Below are 27,688 nucleotides of genomic sequence, written 5' to 3'. Positions count from 1 at the left end.
TATTTCCCAGAGGCTGAGTTATGTGTGTATGTAGGTGGTGTGTGTTCTTGTTCTCTGAACTAGCAGCATAGTAAAACATCACAGACAGGAGCTCTTGAGAATGAATGAGAATCAACTGTGTGACTGCATCTTGAATGTGTTTAGTAGATTTTTACAAGGAGGTGGTGACATGGGAAAGCATATTGTATCATATTACAGTAACTGAAGACATTTTCATGATATACAGTATGCATCATGATATTTAGTCAGTTGCAATTGCTGAAAAAAGTAGCATCATTATTTATCGCAAAATTAATATCATATGCTGTTTCCCACCATGATTTCTGTCCCCTTCACCCTGACACTCTAGTACATACAGTATATACAGTACAATATGTTCATTTCTTAAACCCTATGGACCCAATACCGGGTCCAACAGAATGCTACTATGAATGACTTCTGGTAAAAGGTTTTTTAAAATGCTGTTTTGGTAAGTTCTATACTTCATAAAACTTTTGTAGTATATTTGCACTTTGTGGTATTTATATGTTTTAATGTCCAATTGTTGTCAAGGAGTTGCTGATTTTAAAAAAAATGGCATCTTTGTGCATGGAGCCGTTGCTATCACGGTATTATCCAGACAAGAACCATCAGGGCCTTCTAGGTCTTCAGACAAGGTCCAAACATATCAGCATTTCAAATGTTATATTTATTTAATTTCTTTCATTCTTTAATTTCTTTAATAATTTCATTATAATTATTCTCTTATAATTCTAATTTGGCCTCATTTTCTATCAAATTTGCTTCAGAAATGAAAGGGTTACTGTCCTGAAAACATTAAAATCGAGTTATCCAATGAGATTTTTTTTGTTTGTTATCTCTAGGCTGAGAAGAGTTTAGAGCTGCTCACTCATTGGTTAGGACTTCATTGCCGGGACAGAAGGCCATGGCAGTGTATGCTTATGTAGGAAGTGACAGATGAATTAACCAATCAGATTTTGATTTACAATAGGAGGGACCAAAAATTTATTGCCCTTGGCCTTCTCGAAGGCCAACGTGAGCTTAACTGCGAGTCAGCACCGTCACTGCGACAGTGAAGTCACCTTCCAGCCAGTGTAGCGTTCATCAGTAGTGTTAGTGAATGCTAATAAAGTGGTCAAGCCAGTGCTATCAAGAACGACTCAGGCTAACGACTGAGAAACTAAGGCCCTGTCCACACGGCAACGGATTCAGGTGAATCTGATAAAATTTTTTATTGTTTCGGCCTGGCGTCCACACGGCACCAGCGTTTTGGGTGCCCCAAAATGATATTTTTTGAGAACGGGTTCCAGAGTGGAAAAATCTGGCAACGGCGCCGTTGCGAAGTCGTCTGGATGAGTAGAACGGATTTGTTTACGATGACGTCACAACCACATGACTAGAACAAGCAGCACTCTCACGCGCATCATTCGTAACAACAACAGCAACAATGGATAAGAATCTTTATTATTGGATAAGAATCTTTTGAAATTGTTTACACATTAACCTGACTGACCTGCCAGACAGACAATTTACACCTGCTTTGATGAACAGAAAGTACAGCCTTCCACACAAAGCAACAGTTACCTGATTATAATGGAGGCAGAGGGGAAAAGGGTCAGAAGACCCTTCAGACTGTTTTGTATGAACCACTGCATTGCATTCACTTTTGTATACAGCTTTTCTTTTAAATAAACAAGTAACTGAACCATTTCTTGAATTTCTTTTTTTATTGGATAAGACTGCTTTTCAAAATGTTCACACACAATATAAAAAGTTATATAAATTATATAAAAATGCTTTTCAAAATGTTCACACACAATAAGAAAATTAAGTTATATAAAACTATGCACACTAATAAAACTAATTTGTACACACAGAAGGCACGATTTCCTCGCGTAGTCGCAGCCATCTTCTTCTTGTTGTTGTGTGCTTGTTCCTGTGAGTGCTTCACGCCGGGTAGAAGAAGGGGTTTATGCGCATGCGTCCTACTTCTTCTATTGTTCTGGTGTCTCCGATGGGACCGTCTTACAACGCACGTAGAGGTGTGGCATGTGTATTGCATCGTTTTCAGCAAGCGTTACGTTGCCATATGTACCTGATATTTTACTGATCCGTTGCCCATGTGGACGCGATATTTTTTTTACCTGCTAAAAAAAAAAATCTCGTTGCCGTTGTCGTGTGGATGTAGCCTAAGATTTCTGTCTCCAGACTCTTCTTCCACACATGCTCACTACAGTATTTTTCACTCAGACTTAAGTATTCATTTCCCTGTGTAATTTACCGAGTTACTTTTAAAATCAACAATGACAACTACACACAACAGAGCGACCTGGCAGCCTGCCGCTAATTCCTTGTAAAATCCTTTGCCCTGTTGCTTTTTGGTGTGTCTGGCTAAGTTTTGGCTGAGCTGAAGTCCCAGCTCGAATAGTAACGGTTCGCCACTGGTGTTATCCTCTGTCTATTCTAGAATAAACTTTAGGCAAGGATAAAAAAAATGCAAACTTCTCCTTTGGTTTATCACAATTTACTCAGGTGTAGTAACAGTCACAATGTTACTGACACTGGAAATGTATTTTCTGAAGTCATAAATATCCATACAGACCAAAATAATATATATTGACCTGATAATTGTGGAACTATTTTTGATTAATTTTGGGTATGTCTGTCTAGGCAAGCCACACCTCAATTGGTCAGGAGGTGTTGATTCATTTCTACAACAGCATCCCTGACAGTCATGCTGGCTGTAATACAAATCACAGGTTTATATAAATGAACTCTTCTACTGTAGTATTGTTCCTATAGTCATAGCCAGGGTTCTCCAGAAAATTTGAAGTAGCCAGCTAAAAAAAAAAAAGTTGTAGGCGGTTCTGGAATTTGTGGAGGTGAAGCCACCGCACTAATGCTAGGAGGGTCTGGCATGCCCCTCCCCCAGAAAAATTTGAAATTTACATGCCTTCCAGTGGCTTCTGGTGCATTCTCAGCTAATAAATTACTAACCATTTACCTGTAAAATACTTGCAAAATATGTATGAAATTTTCCTCCAGATGTATATGTGCTTGGCTTTCTCAGTTCCCCTCTATAGCATACTGCCTGGCTCTGTAACATAACTACATGGTATAACATAACTACATATGCTACGGTGTGGTCACGTGGTCCGGCTTAGCCAATCAGAGCACAAGAATCGATCAACAAATATGGCGTCACTTCCATTTATGCAAGACCCGAATCGAAGACAATTTCACGGTGAAATAATTGGATGGGCAGCAGAGACGATATAAATTGCTTGAACATTGAAAGGCAAGTTTTTATTTTTTTCTGGGATCGCATAGTCGGCTCAGACCGTCTGTGTAGATGAAGAAAACTGCCATTCGCCAGTGCTTGTGGACATCTCTGGTCACAGCTAACTCATGGGGAAGGGACTTGTATAGCAGAGACTCCACAAACATTAAAATGTGTACGTTAACAAAAAAAAACATGTATAATCACTGATATGAAAAGATTTCTGTGACAAGACGTTCATTTAATGTTTTTGGAAGGTGCCACCCATGTCTGCACTTTGTAACAATCAGCGATAATGCTTTAAGTCTTCTGCCGCAGGAAAGGACGTCTCAGGATCGAGGACTTTGCACTTTGCAGTTTCTCAGCTCTGTTTTTCCTGTCTTCAAAAGAAAGTGAAGGAATGACTGTTTATAGCTGATATCACCAGACACAGATAGTGTGTCTTTCTATGATAAGTGAAAAAATTGTCATTGTTTGCAAATTGCTGTAGTATAAGAGGAAACACACTTCTTAATTAATGGACTTCAGGGTAGTAAATCTCATCTCATTATCTGTAGCCGCTTTATCCTTCTACAGGGTCGCAGGCAAGCTGGAGCCTATCCCAGCTGACTACGGGCGAAAGGCGGGGTACACCCTGGACAAGTCGCCAGGCCATCACAGGGCTGACACATAGACACAGACAACCATTCACACTCACATTCACACCTACGGTCAATTTAGAGTCACCAGTTAACCTAACCTGCATGTCTTTGGACTGTGGGGGAAACCGGAGCACCCGGAGGAAACCCACGCGGACACGGGGAGAACATGCAAACTCCGCACAGAAAGGCCCTCGCTGGCCACGGGGCTCGAACCCAGGACCTTCTTGCTGTGAGGCGACAGCGCTAACCACTACACCACCGTGCCGCCCCAGGGTAGTAAATATTGTATTTATTATTAGCTCATCCGGCTGACAGTTGATGAGCTTATGGCATCATATGTCGTCCGTTGTCTGTCATCCGTTGTCGTCCACATTTCACGAAAATTGCTTCTTCTTTCTCAGTTCTTCATCGATTTTTATTCTTTTTGGCAGGAAGGTAGGTCTGCCCAGGGGTGCATATAGCTTCCATCCACATTTGTATAATTGCAATTAATAATGAAGCTATAGAGTAATTAAGCCCTAATAAGCAGTTTCCACACAAATCACTACTTCTCCCTCAATTCTTCACTGATTTTAATTCTTTCTGGCATGAAGGTAAGGGTACCTAGGGTGCATATAACTTCTACCCAGATTTGCTTCATTACAATTATTAATGAAGTATTGGACTAATTAAGCCTTAATGAGCAGTTCAATAAAAATCGCTTCTTCTCAGTTGATTCCTCGCCATTTTGGATTCTTTCTGGCAACTAGGCAGGTATTCCTAGGGCGTATATAGCTTCTATATATAGCTTATGTGTAGCTTGTATATAGCTTGCAACATTTATTGCACTTTAGATCATTCCTTCTGGACTAAACGGGGCTGGAGTGAGCTACGCCATCATTGACGGTCTTGTTCATATTTATTGTAAATATCATATTTATTATTCATATCTATTATTCCTTGGTTGTATGTTGGTGTTTTAAAGTAACTATAGTCAAAGTCTTGTGAATTTTTTGCTTCAGTATTGGAAGAGAACCCAACCATAAACATGCCGTATAAGTGGTTAATACTGTGAGACGTTTTACAGCAATTTAGCTAACTCTAACTTGCACATTGTACATAGCTGTTATGTCTTTTATAGCAACGGTGGAAAAGTGTAGTGATAGCGCAAATAAGACAAAATTGTTGGCAATACATTTTCGACATTTTTCTCAGATGTCGTGGGAAGAAAAACACTACTTTGTAATTACACTGAACTTTACACTTGACTGGAAAGAAACTTCCAATGATTCTGCCATTCTGGAAAACGCCAACTCTTGAAGTCTTAAATACTTCAAGGTCATGGAGGTACAATCTTATATCAAACAGCACATATAAATGATAACTGTTAAACGGTAGGAAAAAGTGATATGATTTCATGATGTTACAAAAAAGATCAATGTAGTTAGTATGTTACTGCAACCATCATACTATACGTCATATTGTTGAGGTATCACATAATTCTCTTATCAAATATTTCTGCAAATATTTTCCCCTAAAGTCCAGGCAGTTTCATCTGTGTCCACTATAATAATATAAAATTATGAAAGACCTACAATTGTCACTCGAGTGTATTATATACTTGGTTGCAAACATGTTTTGCACGAAGAATGCACCAAGAGGAAGAATGAAATGTGAACAAAGAAACTGGTGAGTACAGTATGGATGGGTGAAATGATCTCCACTGTCCTTGTAGTGCTAGTGATTTGACACTGTTTGCTGTGTAAGTGAATTAAGATGGAGATTTTTCATTATGTTTTAATTTATTCAGTTAATTCCAGCTTTGAGGATTCCTCGTTGTTCACTATTAATACATATATGATATGGGTGATTAAGGTTCATTTTGTAATATGATAACGTAATGCCTCAAGACGCCACTTAGTTGAAAACTCCTCCTCTTCTCTTTCCCACTCACTCCCACACAAACGCTCTTTCTTTTCTGTCTACTTTTCTGTCTGTATATCCTCCCCTGCTAACGCACACATATAACACACACAACACAGAGGCCACGCCACCCACACATAAATTACTCTTCTAAATACACCCATTTTCTTCCTTTCTCGTTCCTATACACTCACACACATATACGCACACACATCGAGGGGCCTGGCTAAATAAAGGAAGACAAAGCATTTTTTGAGAGCGTCTCAGCACAGGACAGCGCCGCGATCAATAGCGTTTCCACTGTAGCTGAAAAGCTCTCAGCACTCATTCAGTATTGGAGTGTCAGCACCTAACGTCAAAGAGCACCCTTCCTGCTTCTCCTCCTCCCGAAGGCTCCCCCCCTCCTTATTTTTTTTTAGATGAATCCAAAATGGCCATCATTTGTCACCTCATGTCAGTTTAGCCGTCTCACCCTCCGGAGTTTTTGACGTTGACCCTGTATTAGTGATTACATCAACACCTTTTTGAAGCGCAGTTGCCCAAATATATATGAATTCTCTCTTCAGAAACCTGGAGTGACTTTCCTGATCAGGCCAAATGAGTAGTGTTAAGTACAAAATCACTGAGCGACCCACATCTGTGGTTGAGTGAGTTTTTTCCTCTATGTGCAATAATCAAAGGCATTTGGCTTAATAGTTTATCATGCTAGCATATATCATTAATTAAAAGCTCTGTTGTTCAGAATCGCTCGCTGTTCAGGCAGGCACGTGCCGATCATGCTAATCTGGCAGGGTCTGCTCCTTGCACAGTAATCCCTCCAGATTAAAGCGAGAGTGCAATCGTACATACACAGCTCATTATAAATGCATAGAAGCCTGGAGTGAGCATAGTTTATCCATTTAAAGTGAAGCACAGTGTTAACTCTGGTTTGGTTTTTCAATCCAAATTCTGTTCAAATGTCCTGCATCTGTAGCCCATGCATGATTCCCACAGCTAAGAATTTGGACGCATTTACAGGACCTGTCAAAAGTTAGTATCCCCCTACTCATTCAAAGGTTTGAAATGGTATACAGTACCCTTTAGAAATAAATGTGTGCTGCATATTACTGCAGTCTTTAACCATGTACTTTACACAATATTAGGCAATCTTAATATGTCACAATGTTCTGAACCTTTAGTTTAGTTTGTTAATAATATAGTAATGATGATAATTATATGCTAATAATGTTGTTAATGAAGTTATGAGCGGTACAGTACCAGTCAAAAGTTGATACACCCTACTGTACTCATTCATAGGTTTTTCTGTATTTTGACTGTTTTCTACATTGTAGAACAATACTGAAGACATCAAAACTATGAAATAACATCTGGAACATATTTAACAGTTATTCCACGAAATTGAGTGGTACATGAGCTCAGAGACAACGAGGCACGTAGCACTGAGTTGGCTATAAGCCATGTATGATGAGATTGAGTGGAATAACTGTTTTATTCTATCCACATTCACGGGATTTTGAGAAATAGAGCATTTTTATTTTTTGCAAATTCAATAAATAAAAACTTTATACAAAACGTCCAACAAAATCATTTCTGCTTAGACTGTAAACAAAATGACAGTAGCAATTTGTGAAAAATGTTATAATAATAATTATTGAAAAAAACATATGTTCTTCCCATCAAATACTTTCATTCCATATTTTGTTGCTTTTTTTTTTGTACTTTTTGAGGTTTTGCTTTCGAGTACAGTTTTTATTTCATCTTTGGTTGATTCAGCAACACACTCCGCCATTTTGTTCTTCTCTACTCACGGTGTATGAGCTGATATCCTAGTAGTAGAGTAGCCAATCAGAGCGCATGATTGCTCATATCCAGTGAATGTGGATAGAATAAATGGAATTTTGTAGTAAACAAAAAAGTGTTAAACAAAATATGCTTCATATTTTAGATTCTTCAAAGTATCTACTGTTTACCTTGATGACACTTTGTACACTATTGGCATTATCTTAACCAGCTTCATGAGGTCGTCCCCTGGAACGCTTTTCAGTTAACAGATGTGTCTTATCAAAAGTTAATTAGTGCAATTTCTTGCCCTCTTAATGTGTTTGAGCTCAAACAGTAAATAATAATAATAATAATAATAATAATAATACAGGGCGGCACGGTGGTGTAGTGGTTAGCGCTGTCGCCTCACAGCAAGAAGGTCCGGGTTCGAGCCCCGTGGCCAGCGAGGGCCTTTCTGTGTGGAGTTTGCATGTTCTCCCCGTGTCCGCGTGGGTTTCCTCCAGGTGCTCCGGTTTCCCCCACAGTCCAAAGACATGCAGATTAGGTTAACTGGTGACTCTAAATTGACCATAGGTATGAATGTGAGTGTGAATGTTTGTCTGTGTCTATGTGTCAGCCCTGTGATGACCTGGCGACTTGTCCAGGGTGTACCCCGCCTTTCGCCCGTAGTCAGCTGGGATAGGCTCCAGCTTGCCTGCAACCCTGTAGAACAGGATAAAGCAGCTAGAGATGATGAGATGAGATGAGATGAGATGAGATGAGACATTAAATTAGAAGGTGTGTCCAAACTTTTGACCGGTACTGTACCTGTATTAAAAAAGACAAAACAAACCCCCCAAAAAACCAGATACTTGAAACCTACACTACCATTCAAAAGTTTGGGGTCACTTTGAAATGTCCTTATTTTTGAAAGAAAAGCACTGTTCTTTTCAATGAAGATCACTTTAAACTAATCAGAAATCCACTCTATACATTGCTAATGTGGTAAATGACTATTCTGGCTGCAAATGTCTGGTTTTTGGTGCAATATCTCCATAGGTGTATAGAGGCCCATTTCCAGCAACTCTCACTCCAGTGTTCTAATGGTACAATGTGTTTGCTCATTGCCTCAGAAGGCTAATGGATGATTAGAAAACCCTTGTACAATCATGTTAGCACAGCTGAAAACAGTTTAGCTCTTTAGAGAAGCTATAAAACTGACCTTCCTTTGAGCAGATTGAGTTTCTGGAGCATCACATTTATGGGGTCGATTAAATGCTCAAAATGGCCAGAAAAATGCCTTGACTATATTTTCTATTCATTTTACAACTTATGGTGGTAAATAAAAGTGTGACTTTTCATGGAAAACACAAAATTGTCTGGGTGACCCCAAACTTTTGAACGGTAGTGTATAATAGAAGCTTGAGGGCAGCTGCTGAATTTCACCAATAAATGTTATATGACTGTAATACAGGTCTAAGGATGAGACAAGCACCAGAGAATGTAAGTTTATCCAAATTTCCAACAGTAGAGAAATACAGTTAAACATAATTCCAGTTACTTGGGATTACTTAAGTTTTTTTGGTCTCCATGTGGCACTTTGAAACGAAGGCACTTTCATGTTTACTTTCGACAAATGTAGAACATAAACATACGTTTTTCTCTGAAAAATTAGTTCCATCTCAAACAGGATGGAAAAGAATTTGACACCGTTCGAGCCGTTTTCATATTCAGAGTCCGTGACTTAAGTCCAAAAGTCACATCAGTAATTACAAGGGGGAATTTGTGCTTATTCAGACTTCAGCTATGTGCATGCTTAAGTCAGCTTTCTGTGCTCTTCATTCAGATTTTGAACTTAACTTGCATGCAGTTCACGCCGCTGAGGTTGCCAGATTTTTCCTGAGTTGAACTATTTGCAATATATTGCAATCTAGAGCAGAGCTTTTCAACCTTTCTGGGCGGAAGTCACATCAACGGTCAAACCAGAATGTCAAGGAACACCAACTTAAAGTTGGTTATTGATTATGAACAATGTCACACACATTATGATAATCTATAATGTCATTAGTAAGATTTGATCCATACTGCACTACAGTAGATTGTTAAATAATTATCAAACAGATACTTAAATCAGACAGGCATTTATTAAAAATGAAGATCATGAAGATTATTTGGGCAAGAACTTGTCTGACATCAGCAACATGCTAAAATAAAATGAATAAAACAAAACATTACTCCATTAGGGCGGCACGGTGGTGTAGTGGTTAGCGCTGTCGCCTCACAGCAAGAAGGTCCTGGGTTCGAGCCCCGGGGCCGGCGAGGGCCTTTCTGTGTGGAGTTTGCATGTTCCTCCCGTGTCCGCGTGGGTTTCCTCCGGGTGCTCCGGTTTCCCCCACAGTCCAAAGACATGCAGGTTAGGTTAACTGGTGACTCTAAATTGACCGTAGGTGTGAATGTGAGTGTGAATGGTTGTCTGTGTCTATGTGTCAGCCCTGTGATGACCTGGTGACTTGTCCAGGGTGTACCCCGCCTTTCGCCCGTAGTCAGCTGGGATAGGCTCCAGCTTGCCTGCGACCCTGTAGAAGGATAAAGCGGCTAGAGATAATGAGATGAGATGAGATTACTCCATTAATAGCACAATATAAAGCATTAGTCTTTTCACAGAGTAGACGAACATTCACACGCACGCACACACACATTGAGAAGGGGATTAAGGCCATTTCGATTAAAAAAAAACTTGTAAAAGTTGTCAATAAGTGACTCCCGACAAATATTTTTAATTCAGAAGCACTGTCATTGGTGTATTTAAAAATATGAATTTCGTGAGCCTTTAAACACAAACACGTGGGTTTTTTTGTTTTTGTTTTTTGCTGTAAAAAAATTCTAAAGTAAAAATGAAGACAAAAATGAAGACAAGTAAATAGTCCTAGATGTAATTATCAGATTAATTACTGCAAACTGTGGTTTAAATACGTCTTTCACCTTCATTATTCCGAAGCTCATAAAATAGCACTTGACCCAGCATATTTAGTTATTGTGCATTTAATTTTAGTTTAGTTTATGAAGCAAGTTAATGAAGTCCTGAAATACAAAATTGAGGCCATGAAATTGTATTGTGTACGTTTTTCTTGTGTCGATGTGCTCTCCCGTCCTGACAACATGCCGAGAGAAAAAGAAGTTGACCGAGCACTCAGTCAGAGTGGGCCGTAAGTGTATCCATTAAAAATCCAGTCTTCTTCAGATCAACTTCAGAATTGAACTTGAATTCAAACTCCACCTCCGTGGCTTCTGAATATCACTCAAGTCTGAAGTTACATATGATGTCTGAATACCGGTGTGAGCAACTTCAGTACTAAATCCTCACTGTACACGTCACTCTGAGTAAAGGTGATGATACACGGGACAATTTTTTGGGCAATGTTGCCAGCAATAGGTAACCAGGTGAGACACAGGGGAACTAATTAGGGCAACAGACAATTGGCACCAACCAATCAGATAAGAGCAAATCTATTGCCAGGGAGACAGACACCGCAAAGATGGACACTGAAACATTTGCAGCTGTCACTTTTGTCTTGGCTTCAGCCTTTATTTCGCTCAAGTAAGTATCACTTCTGGAACAAAACTGAATAGATACTCTGGTCAAAAGATCATTTCCATTATTTTAACATTTATAAGTCAAAATAAGCACATTATTCTGTTAATAGTTCAGATGCTACTCGTGCTGGGCGTCGCTCAGGGGCCTGGCGTTTAGATGTTGCTGTGTCAGACAAAGTTCGTACGTTCCAACATGCTAACTTAACTTGTTTAGAGGAATTGCGTTTAGGTCTGGACTGGTCAGAACCAAGGGGTCCATGAATCTTTATCCGTGGTCTGTCATACTTGCTGTTATGCTGTCCAGATCTATAACGCAGGAATTTATGGTGTGGTTTGTTCAATGTTCTTGGGTCTGTAGTGGGTTAAAAAGTTCCACCACACAGGGTTGCTGGCCCTGAGCAGTGGGCAAGCAGGCTGCCCTCTTCCGTGCTTGCGTTCCTCAGTGGTTTGTTTGTGGAGTGGAATCGCGAAGAAACACATATCACCACAACTTTGCCAAAGAGGCAGATTGGAAAGGGCCAGTGGGCTGACCCGTGTAAGGCTGACCCTGTTTTTTTTTCAGGGTTTGCTCCCTTAGATCCGCCGCATTCTGCAACACTAGGGGCAGCGCTGAGAGCCACTGAGGATGGTCTTAACCATGTGAGCGGCTAGATTGTCCGGTCACTTGCTGATGACGAATTGGCCATAAGTTACACTTCGCATGGTGCTGGATATGGGGAGACCAGTCTGGGACGCCAGATGATATGGGCCAACCAGAAAGGTACTACTCCTCCAGAGATCCTTGCCCCCTCTGTTAATAATAAACATGTTTTAACTCTCTTTAAAAATGCTACTAGCCTCAATCACATATGCTATAACTAATAACTGACACATACATCACAAAAACACAATCGTTTAATTCTCATCTCAGCAAAAAAGACAAAAGGACATGGACCAGTAGATGGCTGCTGAGGACTGACAGAGCTCCTGAAAGGCTTTCTTTCTTTTTTTAGATCCTGAAGTTTGTACTGTTTCACCCTTGGGTTCCACAAGTAGTTATGTTCTTTATGTGAATTAGATCAGACGATAAGTTCAACAATCTCAAAAAAAAAAAACATGAGCTGCCCATCACTTTTAACTTGGCACAAGAGAGCTAACATTATCCCGACATAGCTAGTGATAACTTTCAGCTTAGTATGTTCGCAAAAACCACCACTAGCTAGCTAAATCCCATTCAATCTCTATGGAGCAGTGGTTAGCTAACGGCACTTTACACTTAGCTGAAAAAAAAATCGATGTCTTAATTACAACCTGAGCATATAAAAATAGATCTCTGTTGGTTTTCTAAGCATTTGATGAGGTAAATTCACCACTTTGGGTTTACACACAACAACTTACTAGCATAAAACGATACAAGTTGTCTCTCTTTTTCTTTGCTCCACTGCTAGAGACCATCTTTGTTGAAAATTTCCGAAGCTCTCAGATGGTCATGTGATTCGCTGCTAGCACTCTGATTGGATGATCTTAAAAAGTTGCTCAAAATGATCAAAATCGTTCAGATAGAAATTATGTTGCCCAATCTCAGTGAGAAAGTGTCGAAGTGCAGTTGCCCAAAAAGTTGCCCTGTGCATCACCTTAAGCCCTTAAACATCCATTATAATTTTTCAAGTTGAAGTTTGGGGTGGCTAATTATCCTTTCTTGCAGCTGAATAGCTGAATTACAAAGGATGCGGCTCAACGTGGCACGGTGGTGTAGTGGTTAGCACTGTCGCCTCACAGCAAGAAGGTTCTGGGTTCGAGCCCAGTGGCTGACGGAGGCCTTTCTGTGTGTGGAGTTTGCATGTTCTCCGCAGGTCTGCATGGGTTTCCTCTGGGTGCCCCGGTTTTCCCCACAGTCCAAAGACATGTGGTTCGGTTAACATGGGCTGAGGTTGGGCTGAGGTGCCTTTGAGCAAGACACCTAACCCACAACTGCTTCCTGGGTGCTGTAGCATAGCTGGGTATGTGTGTGTGCTCATTGCTCATTTGTGTGCGTGCATGTATGTGTTCACTGCTTCAGATGGGTTAAATGCAGAGGAATTTCACTGTGCTTGAGTGTACGTGTGAGAAGGTAAGGCATACAAAGGCGCCGCTGGCAGCCACCATACTACTCATGTCTGACCACAATCCATATTCAAGTCAACGTCTTTATGTGCTTTTTTTTTCAGTAAACAGGGAAAGATTAAAAGTCTTGTTTGTGGTAAGCACGTACAGTATACGGTACAGATGTGGTAGATAGAGATGAGGTTGAAATGCATTAGAAGAGTACTTTAAGCAATCTTCATGTCTGTAATAATTTTGGAAGATTTAGTGCATAATCTGTAGATGCCATTTTAATGTTTATTTGACTCACTGTTCCATTACAATTTTGATTCCTTGTAAATTATACAATTCTGTGTAACTCTGTGCCTTCATGGTTTACTTAAGAAAGAAAATAAAAAACACACAATAATGAACCAATTTAAAATAAATTTAAAAAAGCTTGAACCAATAGAACTTTTTCCACATATTGTATTTATCGAGTCAGAGGCAAACATGCCAATGGCAACGTGAGCAGCTAAAGAAGAGAAGAATTTTTTAGAAAGCCAACCCCAACCCTGCTTGGCATACGAAAACAACTCCAACTTCTGCCTCTTGTTGAAGTTCCCTCTTCTCATTAACAACTGTTAAAAAGTGCACCGGAGAGCTGATTAGCAATCTTTTTGTCCTCCTCCAGCTGCCGTTGTCATTCTGAGCACAGCCGTGTTGCCTTTTTCTCGAGCCGCCATGTTGGTTTGGCGTCCTCAGTTCAAAGGTGCCGCATTTGCATTGCATGAAGCTCGAGTGCCCCCCTCCTTCCTCCTCCCTCCTCCTCCTCCTCTTCGTCCCAGAGGACACGAGACACACCTCGTCCAACACCACACCGCACACACCGGCCAATCGGACGACCCGGCACGGAGTGTCGCCATGACAACCGAGGCGACCCATCCCAGATGGTCTCAATGTTGCAGACACAAAAAGAGGGGATGGGGGGAGGAAAAGGGGAAAAATGAGAGAAAATAGCCACTTTACTGGTGCGTTTAAGCTTTGGCATGTTGAGGGTGTTTTACAGGGAGGTCAGAGAGTGTAAAACTACATGGGGACGAAACTGGAATGGAACTGTAATGTGTGTGTGTGTGTGTGTGTGTGTGTGTGTGTGTGTGTGTGTGTGTGTGTGTGTGTGTGTGTGTGTGTGTGTGTGTGTGTTACTCCAGTGGGGCCAAGAGAATAGGAAAACAGTGTCTGAGGGGAAAAAAAGTTTCAGAAATGAAAGTAAGTAAGAAGCAGACCATCTGAAAGAAAGAAAAGATGCTGTGTGTGTGTGTATGTGTTGAAGAGCAAAGGTACACAGTCTCTACAGAGCGTTTTATTTTATTTGTGCCTGCAAAGGTTTTAACTGGACTTTTCCATTTCTGAGGTTTAATGTATGGCTGATGCAATGCCCTGACACACACACACACACACACACACACACACACACACACACACACACACACACACACACACACACACACACACAGTCTAGAATAGAATAAAATTCAAACCTGAAGTCCCAAATCAGGTTTATTTTCCCTAAAACCATCTCTCTCTCTCTCTCTCTCTCTCTCTCTGTCCATCTTAATTTCCTAGCCAGCAATACGATGCTTATTGTATGTGCTGAGAGCCTGGTTAGTATTCAAAGTCCAACATCGATGAGAGAGAGAGAGAGAGAGAGAGAGAGAGAGAGAAAGCAATATTATTCTCTATATCCATTCTCCTCCTTACATTCAAAAGGGAGGGAAAGCGTGCGCTCCGTCTCTCCACTGCTGATGCTTATCCTTCTAAATGAGTTTGAGAAAGTGAGAGAGACGAATGAGGAAAAAATAAAATAAACCTTTATCTCTTCCTTGCTTCTCCATAGCACCTCGATACTCAACAAAAAAAAAGTGAAAGATGACAAGAGAGAGAGGATTATCACAACATCGCTTTGATTTTATGTATGAGTCATTGGCTGCATTGGCTGTTTGATATTAATTATGACAAATATGACACCTCCATCACCGGCTGTTCCTCTGCATACTGATGAGGCTCATTTGAAGCAAAGTATGCTGGAGTATCAAACATGATGATGACCTACCCAAACAATACAATGCACCCATCTTGGAAAATCAATATAATTGCCTCAGTGTGTGTGAACGAGAGAGACAGAGAGAGAGAGATAGATAGAGAGGAGAGAGAGAGAGAGAGAGAGAGAGAGAGAGAGAGAGAGAGAGGTCTCCTGAATGCAAATATCTCATAAATGAGCTCTGTAATTGCCAGCGTCACAATTATAATAACAGCTCTGCTTTGCTGTTTCTAGCCACACACAACCCTTGGCGAGGATCAATATGTTCGAGTGCATGCTGTGTATTAATGTGTGTCCTCGCCACGTCTGTGCATGCTTGTGCACACGTTCGTGTGTGGCTCAGTGCGTGTGTGTGTGTGTGTGTATGAATATAAATGCTCTTCGAGCCAGGAGGAATCTGAAGGAAGGGACGTGAGAACCTGTCTGCTACTGTTTCCATAGCAACCCAGCCAGAGCAGGGCTGTGTGTGTGTGTGTGTGTGTGTGTGTGTGGTGCTCATGGCTTCTGGAATATGGATGACTCCGACAGAAAGACAGAGAGAAAGGGAGAGCGATTTTTCCTCCTACCCTATAATAAGAGCTTAACTAACACGGCTATCTGATTGTATTAAATGTCAGACATTTTAGTTTCATCTCAATCTCACGTGTTCACTACCCTGCTACTACACTGTGAGCGTGTAAACGAGACTGCATTACAGTGACACTAATGCCATTCCTATAGGGTATAGAAATGAAGATGTATACAAAAATAACATTTAAACTTTAAACCTAAAAGACAAACTTACATTTTTAATGACGAGCTAATATAGACGTTATAGTCACTGACATTACTGACAAACGCAAAGTGATTTATGAAGGTGGAACAGAACAGACATGGAAGCTGGTGGTGGTGGTGTGACTGTAAGTGTAACTATAAGCAGATAAAAAGTACTCCATGTCTTTCTTTAATTAATTATAAATTGCAATCATTGGCAGGTTGTTGTGATCGATGAGGAATAAAGCATTTCACACAGTGCTGTTGTTGATTAGTTTTCGATAACAGCTCACATACAATCCATAGACTAATATGGATCGACAGTATTTATGACATCATAACATTGTGGAATTAACAACTATTAGTATAAATACGCAGGTGATTATAGGAAATTGTGTGTGCTGATTGGTTGAGAAATTTGGACTATTTCTCGATAATCACCTCGAGCGATTCGGCAAAATGGCGGCCAATCGCTTCGTCACCGTAAGTGAGAAAGAATTACAAATGATGAAAGAAAATGCTGTTCCTAAAAGCACCAAAGATGCTACGAAATTTGGTCGAAAACTATTCAAAGGTAAGGTGGAATTGTGATTTATTTTATCGATTTCAAAGCAAACTATTTTATGTGAGTCGGCGTAGATAAGTCATACACGTCTGTACCACGCCATTATTACATTTGCATGCTGCTTTTGAAGTTTGAAATAAATCATTTTTTAAATACATTTTAAATTTTTTTAAAATATTCAACTGTGTATTTATACTAAAACAATTAGTGAATATCGGTGAATAATAACCTCGACTTCATCTCCGTTATTATTCAGTTATTATTCACCAATACTCACTTCACCTTCAGCGAAGAATTGTTATTTAACATCTCATCTCATCTCATTATCTCTAGCTGCTTTATCCTGTTCTACAGGGTCGCAGGCAAGCTGGAGCCTATCCCAGCTGACTACGGGCGAAAGGCGGGGTACACCCTGGACAAGTCGCCAGGTCATCACAGGGCTGACACATAGACACAGACAACCATTCACGCTCACACTCACACCTACGGTCAATTTAGAGTCACCAGTTAACCTAACCTGCATGTCTTTGGACTGTGGGGGAAACCGGAGCACCCGGAGGAAACCCACGCGGACACGGGGAGAACATGCAAACTCCGCACAGAAAGGCCCTCGCCGGCCACGGGGCTCGAACCCAGACCTTCTTGCTGTGAGGCGACAGCGCTAACCACTACACCACCATGCCACCCTGTTATTTAACATAACAGGATTTTTTTTTTTAACAATGCAGATGCACTAAACCTATTTTTGAAGGTGTAACATCCATTAATGTTTAACATTATTGGCACATTTGGGTCTTCTTTAGTGTATATCATGTACATTCTATTTATATAGTTATAAAAAGGCAGATAGGGTCATTTTGAAAATATGGTGACATTCTGACCAGAACAACAAATTCTATTTTCCTGTTCTGTTTGGAAATTGTGACTGTAATGAAATCATTTTTTAAATGTGTAACCGATATGTAAGGGATAAATGTACAGCGAGCCGGTCATTATTGCAAAATATAGTACCAGTCAAAAGTTTGGACACACCTTCTAATTCACTGTTGTTGTTTTTTTTCTTGATTTTTATTAATTAAAAATCACTTCATGTCTTAAAGGAACAGTCCACCGTACTTCCATAATGAAATATGCTCTTATCTGAATTGAGACAAGCTGCTCCGTACCTATCCGAGCTTTGCGCGACCTCCCAGTCAGTCAGACGCAGTCAGACGCGCTGTCACTCCTGTTAGCAATGTAGCTAGGCTCAGTACGGCCAATGGTATTTTTTGGGGCTGTAGTTAGATGCAACCAAACTCTTCCGTGTTTTTCCTGTTTACATAGGTTTATATGACCAGTGACATGAAACAAGTTCAGTTACACAAATTGAAACGTAGCGATTTTGTATGCTATGGAAAGTGCGCACTATAATGACAGGCGTACTAACACCTTCTGCGCGCTTCGACAGCACATTGATATCTGAGCTCTGTATCAATGCGCTGCCGAAGCGCGCAGAAGGTGTTAGTACGCCTGTCATTATAGTGCGCACTTTCCATAGCATAGAAAATCGCCACGTTTCAATTTGTGTAACTGAACTTGTTTCATATCACTGGTCATATAAACCTATGTAAACAGGAAAAATGCGGAAGAGTTTGGTCGCATCTAACTACAGCCCCAAAAAATACCATTGGCCATACTGAGCCTAGCTACATTGCTAACAGGAGTGACAGCACGTCTGACTGCGTCTGACTGATTGGGAGGTCGCGCAAAGCTCGGATAGGTACGGAGCAGCTCGTCTCAATTCAGATAAGAGCATATTTCATTATGGAAATACGGTGGACTGTTCCTTTAAAGTAATGATGGATGTTGTTTCTCTTTACTTAGTCGAGCAGTTCTTGACGTAATATGGATTACTACAGTTATGGAATAGGGCTATTTACTGTATTTTTATTATTTATTATTTACTGTTTGGTCTCAGACGCATTAAGACGGCAAGAAATTACACTAATTAACTTTTAACGAGGCACCTGTTAATTGAAAAGCATTCCAGGTGACGATCTCATGAAGCTGGTTAAGATAATGCTAATAGTGTGTAAAGCATCATCAAGGTGAATGGTAAACGGTGGCTACTTTGAAGAATCTAAAATATGAAACACATTTTGTTATTTTTTAACACACTTTTGTTTACCACATAATTCCATATATGTTCCAGATGTTATTTCATAGTTTTGATGTCTTCCGTATTGTTCTACAATGTAGAAAATAGTCCAACTACAGAAAAACCTATGAATGAGTAGAGTAGGGGTATACAAACTTTTGACTGGTCCTGTAAACCCCGACAGGGTGATGCAGGACTCGAATCACCCTGAAGGTGATTATTTTGCAATAATGACCGGCTTGTTGTACATTATCCTGCTTATCACATGGCTACTCAGTAAAGAAATCAATAATTTGACACAAAATATTGATTTAAAAATGATTTTATTGCTTCCGATAATGACGTGGTGCACAGCAACAGTCTGTTATATGGCCGTAGAATGCCATCATTGATCGATCAGAATCGAGTATTCAAATAACCCATGTATTAATCTTAGTTACTGTATTACTTTACATTAAGTCATTGGTGTTATTCATTATCACTGGTGCCATAAGCACAGACTGTTACACTAGTGACAGTAACACAGGTGACACATTTCCATTAAAGATATACCTGTATTTTCCAAGATGGCATCAAGACCATTTCAAAACACTCCTCATTAATTACACCAGTAACTATGGTTGTTTTTTTTTCCCAGTAAAATTTGTTTTACAGGAAGTTTGAAGGGTGTAACACCAATGACACTTCTAAATGAATAATATACAGAGTATGGTGCTGGTTGAACTTGAATGGCTGCTGAACTTTGACCCTTGTAAAACTTATCAACTACTACTTTTAGTGATCAAAATGTTTATTTTTTATTTTGAAAAGAATAAAAATAACACCAATGACAGCAAATGCAGGGACTGAGCTTCTTTGAAAAACATTTATATTATTAAAATATTTTATTCTGTAAATTTTATTCTGCTATATATCTGATCAGCCTCATCTTCAAGTTCAGCCTGTGGCATTAAAATGAATAAAAAATATTAATGAAATAAACACTCCAGGAACTGTACACAACGAGACCGTCAATGACAGCGTAGCTTACTCCAGCCCCGTCTAGTCCAGAAGGAATGACCTAAAGTGGGCCACCTTATGCAATAAATGTTGCAAGCTATATACACTATATACCAGCTATATAAAGAAGTTATATACACCCTAGGAATACCTACCTATTTGCCAGAAAGAATCCAAAATGGCGAAGAATTGACTGAGAAGAAGCAATTTTTGTTGAACTGCTCATTAAGGCTTAATTAGTCCATAACTTCATTAATAATTGTAATTAAGCAAATCTGGGTAGAAGTTATATGCACCCTAGTTACCCCTACCTTCATGCCAGAAAGAATGAAAATTGGTGAAGAATTGAGGGAGAAGAAGTGATTTGTGTGGAAACTGCTCGTTAGGGCTTAATTACTCCATATCTTCATTATTAATTGTAATTATGCAAATTTGTGTCGAAGCTATATGCACCGCAGGCAGACCTACCTTCCTGCCAAAATGAATAAAAATCTATGAAGAACTGAGAGAGAAGAAGCGATTTCCGTGAAATGTGGACGACGCCAGATGGACGAAGGATGACTGACCGACGACGGACAACACATGATGGCATCAGCTCATCGCCTGTCGGCTGGATAAGCTTATAATAAACCATGTTTTGTTGCTTAGGAACCTTAGTTGTACAATGATAGTCATGTGAGGCTTCTTAAAAATGTGATCAATATGTTAAGGGACAGATTTGTCACCATATTCTGAGAATAGATAAATATAAATCTGTTTATAACATTATAAGGCAAAAAAAAAAACACCTGTACAGTTATATACAGCAATCATGAAGATCTAACATTCTAGGTACTAACATTATAGATAGAAAGATCTGGATGTGTTTGTGAAGCGTTAATATTCTGGCTCGATTTCAAATGAGGGTTAATTTATGCAAATGTAGCAGGGCTGCATCCTCATGCGGCTGTAGGCTGTGTGCTCGCAGCGTATGCGACGGTGCGAATAATATCAAGGAAATGAGATTCAGCTACAGATGCTTGTGACTGAAGCATGTCGCTGCGAGAACACACACACACACACAGCATGTATGGTTACCAAGAGTAGGGGGGTGCGTGAGCATGCATCCATGCGTGCGTATGTGTGCTGGGGCATGATCATGGATTATAGCCTCGCACACCATCCCTCCAGCTGTGAGGCATTTGCCGTGCAGCTGTGAACACACACACACACACACACACACACACACACACACACACACACACACACTGTCTCTCTCTCTCTACAAAAAGGCAAAAACAGAGACGTCACGGTGTGTCAAGCTGTCGGGGGGGGGACCTTATCCTATAAATAGAGGTGGATTTCTTGAAAGAAATGGGAAAGTCCAGGTTTCTAATACGTTGTGTCTTTGCTGCACATCACTCCATAGCTCCAGCATTAAAGGAATAATCCAGTGTTCTTCAACCAGTGTGGCTAAATTATACAGACGATAATAAGAATTTGGGCCTGTCTGCATGTACTGGGAAAAAAACACCCGGAAAACCCAAACGTTTTCTTGGAAGTTTGCTCGAAAGTCACCGACAATCTCAGTGTAATGGGAAACGCTGGGGCACTTGTTGAGAACTTTTCATCTTTTCCAGTTTACAAGTATTGAACACATTGACTGTGTTAATTGCCCATACTGTTTAGATGTGATGTATGAACATTTCCATCCATCCATTATCTGTAGCCACTTATCCTGTTCTACAGGGTCGCAGGCAAGCTGGAGCCTATCCCAGCTGACTACGGGTGAAAGGCGGGGTACACCCTGGACAAGTCGCCAGGTCATCACAGGGCTGACACATAGACACAGACAACCATTCACACTCACATTCACACCTATGCTCAATTTAGAGTCACCAGTTAACCTAACCTGCATGTCTTTGGACTGTGGGGGAAACCGGAGCACCTGGAGGAAACCCACGCGGACACGGTGAGAACATGCAAACTCCGCACAGAAAGGCCCTCGCTGGCCGCTGGGCTCGAACCCGGACCTTCTTGCTGTGAGGCACCAGCGCTAACCACTACACCACCGTGCCTATGAACATTTAGATTTAGAAATTATTATACACATACAACTACAAATTCTGTCAAATCAGAAGAATGATAACCAATTTGCTCAGAAGAATTAAAGGAATAATCCAGAAGTTTTCAACCTAATATATATCTTTGGGTTTACACCAGAATTCTGATGCATCTTTATACTGAGAAAAGAACAAAAAACCTGCTTAATGGGCAGTTGTTGGGGCACTCGTTGAGAACTTTTCATCCTTTTCCTATTTACCAGGAAAAATGTATTGAATCTGGTGTCTGTGTTAATTGTCTGTAACTTTAAGATGTGATTTATAAAAATTAGTTTGACACACACTGGACTATTCCTTTAATTTTCAAATGTTATTTGTTTAAAGGCATTGATTTTTGTTCACTCTTTTAAGAGAGAGAGAGAGAGAGAGAGAGAGAGAGCGTGTGGTATGCTGTATGTGTTCAAGTGTTTACAAACTCACAAACTAAACACACACACACACACACACACACACACACACACACACACACACACACAGGGGACTAGTCAAGGTATTTCACTGGAGACAGTCCAGCACAGTATAGCTAAATAATTTAGCCACACTCATCACTGCTGAATTGGCAGGACCAGCCTTGGGCAATAGGAAACACACACACACACACACACACACACACACACACACACACGGGCAGACATCAGAGCACACACACAAAATAAACACCTACACACTTCAGGATACACACACTTTATCAAACTCCTACATCGGCCTCCTCCAGCTCTCTCCATTCATTCTACCAACCTCTCTCTCTCTCTCTCTGTTCCATGCTCTGGTTCTTAAGTCACTTGATCCTAAAGGGAAAGTGTGAGAGACAGACACACAGAAAGAAAGACGTGGAGGGGTGGGCGTGAAGGAGCAGCTGCTTATGGGGGGCCAGTATCAGGCTTCAGGCCACTGAGCCCGTCCGTGTGCGCGCACACACGCACACACTCATTCTCTCTCTCTCTCTCTCTCTCTCTCCCACTTCATCCCACCTTCATGATTCCCCACCTCTTGTATTTCCCAAAGCAAGGAATGCAAACCCCCTTTCTGCCTTTTTAACCCCATAAAAATCACAATTTTCCCCTGATACAAGTATAACAAGTCAGTCAGAAATTGCTTTGGAAAAGCTTTTCAAAATTGTTTGCAGAAGATGTTTAAAACTACACAAAAACTTACATTCTTCTTTCTTGTGTAAACAAACAATAGTGTGGCAATGACAAAAATCCAGACCTAAATATATATCATTTTTGTTTCATTTAAAATAATATTTTACATTACCTGTTACCTATCTGCTTCATGCCTCATGGCACATAAGGCTTTAATATTTGACATTAAATCATATTAATTATTATTTTTAAAATGAAATGAAAATCAATAAATATTAAACTCGTGTTATCTGTATTAGGATTTTCAGCAGTCAGTAAGTCACAGCAATCACAATTAGGTGGATTATATATCAATAATATTGATCAAAAGTAATAAATGTAGCAGTTTTATCCAAAGTCATAACCAGGATCAAAATTTTAGTGAGGCCCATATTATAGTTAAAGCTAGGATAGGTAATTTTGGAGAAACCAGCAAGAGTAAGCTAGATTTTGATAGTATTCAACTGAAAAATCCCATCCCCTCACATCAGCCCTGCCTCCAAAACAACTCCTCTAAAACACATGAACGCGCACTGCCTGACTACTGCTGCAGGATGAGTCCATGAGAGAGAGCACTGGGGGAGGAGCGTAGCACATCGTTGTCATATCCAACTACCTCATATCTCAATCACATATAAGAAAACACCGAACGTTACATTCATTGTGATAAACAATGAAAATGTCACGACCGGAGGCCACAGGAACAGATTGGACCCAATGAGCAACTACTAGAAATTAACTGAGGTGTCCCTGATGAGTAGCCTCGTGAGGAGAACAGGCAGGAAGCAGGCGCAGCAGCACAGTCTGGAAATCTCTCAGTGAAATCCTGGGAAGACGGAGCGAGGGCAGAGTGACAGATGATAATAATCCCAGGGAAAAAACAGAGCTGGACAAAATAACAAAGTCCTGAGTCAAAGTCCCAGTAACAAAACCCAAAAATTGGCAGGAAAAAATCTTAGTCCATAAATGTAATCCAAGAGCCGGAAACAATAACAGAGTCCTGAATCAAAGTCCCAAGCAAAGATCTTCATCCAAAAAACATAATCCAGGTTGGGAAACGTAATGTGAAAGTGAACTTAACAAAACTTACAGCAAGCATTTATCTGTGAGTAATTCTCCTCGGTGTGTTTATATAGCATGGTTAATAGCAAATGTATAGCAGGTGTGCTAACACAGCATGGGGAGAACAAGGTCCTAACATCTCGCTGCATGTTTGGCCACCAGAAGTCTTGCCTGAGGACAGCAAGGGTCCGGGCTGCCCCAGAGTGACAGGCTAGGAGGGAACTGTGCCCTTACTGAAGCACTTGGGAACGCACACAACGGGGCACATACAGTTGGGTAGGCCATTACCTGGTATTGGATCACTGGGCAGGGCATTTTGGACAGCAGTTTCTATGTTGAGTCGGGCGGTGGCCACAAGACAATGGGTAGGGAGGATGGGTTCAGCGGTGCCTTGCTGAGAGTCCAGAGAAAACTGCCTGGAAAGAGCATCTGGTTTGATGTTCTTAGAACCTGGTCTAAATGAGCGCACAAAGTTGAAGCAGGAGGACAACAATGACCACCTGGCTTGATGCGTGTTGAGGCATTTAGCAGACCTGAGGTACTCGAGGTTCTTATGATCAGTCCATATGATGAATGGAATCTCAGTTCCCTCTAACCAATGCCTCCACTCCTGCAGAGCCAACTTGATAGCTAGTAATTCCTGGTCACCAATGCCAGAATTGTGTTCTGCTGAAGTCATGCGATGAGAAAAAAAAATGCACAGGGGGTTGCACCTTGTTATCCTTGGCAGACCCCTGTGACAGGACAGCCCCGATGCCCATGTCAGAGGCATTCACTTCAAGGGTGAACTGAATGGCAGGGTCAGGGATGATGAGAACTGGCGCCATGATGAATCTGCTATTAAGATAAGAGAAGGCTCTCTCAGCATGGTTGGTCCACGAGAAGGGGTGCTTAGAAGATGTGAGTTCAGTCAGAACAGCAGCAATGGTGCTATAGTTCCTGATAAACCTTCGATAAAAATTAGCAAACCCCAAAAATCACTGCAGTTCCTTATGGGAAGAGGGAACAGGCCACTCAAAGTCCGCCTTGACCTTATCAGGGTCCATTTGGACCACCCCAGGGAAAATCACAAAGCCCAATAAGGACAAGGTGTGCTGGTGAAACTCGCACTTCTCTGCTTTGGCAAAGAGTTGATTCTCCAGGAGTCATTGCAGGACCTGTCTGATATGGGACCAATGGATCTCCAATGTGTGGGAGAAGATGAGGATATTGTTGAGATAAATAAAGATGAACTGGTTAATGAAATCTCATAAGACATTGTTGCTCAGGGCTTGAAAGACAGAGGGGGCATTAGTGAGGCCAAATGAAAGAACCAGATATTCATAGTGGCCCATAGGAGTGATAAATGCTGTCATTCTCTTGTCTCCTTCTCTTATTCATACCAGGTGATAGACATTGTGGAGGTCCAGCTTGGTAAAAAACTGAACCCCTGAAGTAACTCAAAGGCAGTGGACATGAGTGGTAGAGGATAGCGGTTCTTGACAATGATAGCATTAAGTCCCCGATAGTCAGTGCAGGGCCTGAGGGACTTGTTTTTCTTCTCCACAAAGAAGAATCCTGCAACAACTGGAGAGGACAATGGATAATGATGCCAGCTGCTAGAGACTCTGAGATGTATTTGTCCATGGCCTCCCACTCCAGGGGGGAAAGAGAGTAGATACAACCCCTGGGAGGTGTGGTTCCAGGTAACGGCTCTATGGCACAATCGTAGGGCCGGTGTGGAAGAAGAGAGGTGGTGCAAGCCTTACTGAACACCAAACGAAGGTCCAGATATTCAGGGGCACATTAGAAAGATCTATTGTCTTATCAGGACTGGTGACAAGAGGGGCCAGAGGAGTCCAAACAGAAGATAGGCAGGAAGCCAGGCAGCGAGTACTCCAAGAAAGAATGGTCCCATCACTCCAGTTAATGTGGGGGTTGTGGAGATGTAACCAGGGAAGGCCAAGGACAATGAACTCAAGGGAGTCGTTCATGGTGTAGAACAAAATTGATTCAATGTGATTACTTGAAACCTTCAAAGTAACAGGGCCAGAGACATGGGAAATGGGACTGAGTTCAGCCCCATTCAGGGCTCTGGTCACAAGGGGGCAATCTAGCTGACATAAGGAGATGCCCAATTCTTCCGTCCAGGAAGTCCTGAAAAAGCTCTGGTCCACACCGGAATCAATGAGGGCTTGAACAGACTGGATTTTGTTTTGGAATGAAATTTCAATGGTCAACATTGTCTTAGCAGCAGGGGAAGTGTGTGTAGAGATGCCCACCCATATCCTTGCATCTATTGGTTGGCAGAGACTTTAACTGGGCAGCAGGAGATGAAATGTCCAGACTGTCCACAATAAAACCAGGAACAAGTTTCTCGATGGTGTTTTCTTTCCTCTGGGGTTACCTGGGTTCTGCCTAATTGCATGGGCTCTGACTCACCAGGGGTGGCACCCTCTGATGGGGAGGTGGCGGTCCTGGGTTTGAGCTTTGGCTCCACCTCTGATCCCTTCTCTGATTGCACAGCAGAAGGTGCGCATCCACCTGACTGGCCAGGTCTACCAAGCCATCCAGGCTGTCAGGAAGGTCATGAGGTGCAATCTTATCCAGGATGGCATGATTTAGCCCATGAAAGAAAGCATCATACAAGGCGCTCGCATTCCAGTCTGCAGCAAGAGTCCGGAATTCGATGGCGTAATCATGAACTGAATGGGGACCTTGCTCCAGCCCCATCAGCTGTCTCGCTGCCTCCCTGCCCTTGGGGGAATGGTAAAAATCTTCTGCATCTCCTAAGTGAACACCCTGAAAATCGAGCAGCAGGATGCCCTGGCATCTCAAACAGATCTTCCCCACTCTCGTGCCTTTCCTGTTAAGAGCATGATGACACAAGCTACATGGGTACTCTCAGATAGGAAGACAGATGCCTGAAGTTCCATGGCTAAAGAGCACTGTGAGAGGAACAAATGGCAGGTGCCGGGTGCACCATCATATATGGTTGTGGAGTGGGTAGTTGAGGCTCACGGGGGAGGTAAGCTTGGAGTGGCCAGTTGACTAGTTGGAGCTGGTGCTGGTCGGCCCACAATTGAAGCCTAAAGGCTCTCCATCTGTAAGATGAGTCTTTGTAGGGTATCAGCAATGGAGGACATGCTCTGGCGAACAGCTGTGATCTCTTGCTGATGAGATCCGAGAACTGAGCCCTGCTAAACCAATGCAGATTTGAGCGTATCATAGTCTGCTGGGTGCATGGTGTGGCAGATAAATTCTGTCACGACCCAGAGGCCACAGGAACAGATTGGACCCAGTGAGCAACTACTAGAAATTAACTGAGGTGCACCTGATGAGTCGGCTCGTGAGGAGAACAGGCAGGAAGCAGGCGCAGCAGCACAGTCCAGAAATCTGTCAGCAAAATCCCGGGAAGACGGCATGAGGGCAGAGTGACAGATGATAATAAACCCAGGGGAAAAAAATGGAGCCAGAAAAATTTACAGTCCTGAATCAAAGTCCCGGTAACAAAACCCAAAAACTGGCAGGCAAAAATCTTAGTCGAAAAACATAATCCAAGAGCCAGAAACAATAACAGAGTCCTGAATCAAAGTCCCAGTAACAAATCCCAAAAATCGGCAGGCAAATATCTTAGTCCAAAAAACG

This window comes from Neoarius graeffei, chromosome 18 (genome assembly GCF_027579695.1).
Source record: "Neoarius graeffei isolate fNeoGra1 chromosome 18, fNeoGra1.pri, whole genome shotgun sequence".
Taxonomy (NCBI): Eukaryota; Metazoa; Chordata; class Actinopteri; order Siluriformes; family Ariidae; genus Neoarius; species Neoarius graeffei.
This window is presented reverse-complemented; position numbering follows the sequence as displayed.